This window comes from Apium graveolens, chromosome 11 (assembly GCF_009905375.1).
Source record: "Apium graveolens cultivar Ventura chromosome 11, ASM990537v1, whole genome shotgun sequence".
NCBI lineage: Eukaryota > Viridiplantae > Streptophyta > Magnoliopsida > Apiales > Apiaceae > Apium > Apium graveolens.
The window spans coordinates 165961915-165965032 of NC_133657.1; the positions used below are offsets into that span (position 1 = coordinate 165961915).

Below are 3118 nucleotides of genomic sequence, written 5' to 3' on the forward strand. Positions count from 1 at the left end.
ATTATATTACTCAAGCGTTTGTTAGATGCATACCAAGACTGATATCTTTCACACAACGGTTTTTTTAAAAAGAAGTGTTGTCCTTATTTCCTATAGTCAACAGTTTCTAAAACATGACATGTTGTCTGAAACGACTTACCACAATGGATTACACAATGGAACTAACAGATTACACTCATTTAAATTTCTAACAAACAATAGTTTGTGAACCTCAAATTATTGTGAACTAGTTTGTCAAATTATATAATTTTAGCAAATATTATTTTCATTCTATATAAATCAGTTGCAAATACAAATTGCAAAATCAAAACCCAACCATTCAAATATGTACAATACAGTAATACAAATTGCAAAGTTAAATACAAAGTACCGCCTTCATCTTATCATAGGAAATTATTTTCACTACAATGCCATGACATTATTTTTACTAAAAATGTGGCATCTGATGTGCACACCTCCCATAGGCTGAGAATTTTTTTGAGTAATGGTGGAAAATGGTTCAATGGTTGTCACACATCCAGGTGCTAACTGCTGATCCGGAATCAGTACTCTCTCCTCCTGACCTTGAACTCCCCTGTATATAAAACAAACCATCCAACCCAAGAATAAAATGATTCCAAAAGGGTACCTGTACAAATTCCATAAAAGTACGATTTTCAATCAAAGTAAAATGAATATAAATTCAAAGCTGGTAACATAAAAAGAGATAATATATAAGAAATCATTATGAGAAGTACTACTTATATTCTGGTCCTTGATACAATTTTGAGTTCAAAGTTCTTTACATGAAGAGAAAAAAAGCCCACATACAAGTTAAAAAGAAAAAAATAAAGGTCAAAGATAAGAGTAATGAAGATTTAAACTAACCCTAGAGTTTATTGAAGTTTCATATGCCATGAAGGAAATATTTCCAATGTTGCTGCATGTTTAGCTGTATAAAAACCTGCAGAAAATCATAAAATCCCACAAAATCTCTAAGTATCAACAAAAATTAAAGAGCATTTCAAGAAAACTCAAGTAAATATTACAGGAAATTCTTAAAGACAAGTAATATTATCTTTTCAACTCCCACTTTTTTCAGTTTTTCTTCTTCTGCGGTTATGGAGTTAGTAAAACATGCAAAGTGAACAAGTTTCCTTATTTGAAACCTTACACCATTCAACTCCTTCTCTTAAAAATGATTACTATGTTAAATTGGCAAAACTCCATCTTGGCCTTTATTATGGAGACATACATATTCAAACCTGTATCTCCATAGGTTTTAGTAGTCAGTTATACTTGGCAGACTTGTATCTCTATAGGTTTTAGCATCTCCATAGGTTTGGGTTGTAATGTAGGCAATTTTTTAATATAAGATATCTTAATAATTCTGATAATTGAGAGTTTACATCTCCAGTTAGTAACCCATACCGATAAAATTCTAAACTTGAAAATAACAACTAAACCACTACTCCAATAATAAATTTCGAAACTGAAATTATAGTTTACCTCAAACTCATTAACATTGACCTTAAGAAAGATGATATAAGGCATATTTCTTAGCAAATTCTTACTGGGGTAATAAAATGGCAAGGTCCACACCATGAAGCAGTGAAATCCACCACAACCTATCATCCAAATTCAAACACAGTAAAGATTAATAAAGGAAATAAAACTCAACCAAGGAAAAATGACTAATTGCCATTGCGGATGATTGTATTAATTACAAAACTAACGTAGCTGATGCACAACAAAACCCGATTTAAATTAATTACAAACCAACGCATCTAATGCACAACAACCTATCAAAACCCGAACCAAACTTGGATCCAGCAAAATAATAGGCTATAGAGTTAAGTGATTATTACAGCTATGTTGCCTAACAAAAACAAACCCAAATTAGCATAAAATAAGCAATAGCTCATGTGTGGTTTGTTCTAAACCACACATCAAAAATCCCCCAAAAGAGCACAAAGATTTAACAAACAGATCTGAGACCCAAAAACATAAAAAAACACCCACAAACACATAGACACGTGATAAAATAAAACAACAGAAACTAAACACTTCACAAATTATAAATCATAAGAAGGAAAAATTATAAACCCTTTCTAATTATTCCCATCCACCAGTCTCAAACTCCTAGGAAACTACCATTCAATCGCATTGGCATCCCCAATAACAGAGAGAGACAAAGAGAAGGAGAGTGAGAAAGAGATAAAGAGAGATAGACGGAGATAGAGAAAGAGACATAGCGACAGACATAGAAAGAATCCAAACCTAGTTTGAAACCGTAGTTAGAGAGTAAAACTAGCCAGAGAACCCTAATTTAGATGGAGAGATGGGCGAGTGAAGTGGGAGAGAGAAAGTGAGAAATGGGCTCGTGTATAATTCACTCTTCAGAAATGGGCCAGTGTATATTTCATCTGCCACCGAGAAATGGGCTACAGTTAGTGTTTTTTGTTTTGTTATGATTCAATTTTAAAAATACTACATATTAATTTAATTTTAAAACTTTTTATTTTAAATTTATTTAAATATTTGAGTACTTATAAATGTAAATAATTTATTTATTTGGTGGTATCTTACTCTTTCTAGAACTGCCTTCAATAATTTTATTAAAATTAATTATTTTTAAAATTAAATAATTAATTCTTTTTTATTTTATTTAAAAATTAGAAAAAAATTATTATTAGTCTACGCTAACAATAATGGTGGGGTAGTGTAGCATCTCCTGCAACCTGAGTGACATTTGTCCTAAAAATATATGTTCATTTATGTAATTTTTTATTTGCTTTTAAAAAAATTAAATATAATTATTTATATAAACATTTAAAGATCATTAGTTCTGAAATAACAGGTCTTAAACTGCGTTAAATACTAATTTGTGATAGACAATGGTTTCATAAAAATAATACAAAACTGTTGTATTTGTAGTAATTTTACAACAGTTTAGAACAAATGATTTATAAGACGTTGTATGAGTTTCTGTTCTACAACGATTAAGTGAGAATAAACTGTCGTCTGTAATCAAACGATGGATTATGTCTTAAAACCCGTTGTTTGATTAATTTTCAGACAATCGCAAATGAGTCTCATGTAAATATTAGTCATTTTATCGAATTTTCCTTATAAAATC

At 30.4% G+C, this 3118-nt stretch overlaps 1 long non-coding RNA gene across 1 annotated transcript; it reads right to left on the reverse strand.

The window, feature by feature from the left end:
- Positions 1-304: 304 nt before the first annotated feature.
- On the reverse strand, positions 305-2373 carry LOC141698549 (uncharacterized). Its single transcript, XR_012565153.1, has 4 exons — positions 2260-2373; positions 1489-1607; positions 868-943; positions 305-628 (listed from the first exon to the last, which is right to left on the reverse strand). It is a non-coding gene; the product is annotated as an uncharacterized LOC141698549 (long non-coding RNA).
- Positions 2374-3118: the final 745 nt, after the last annotated feature.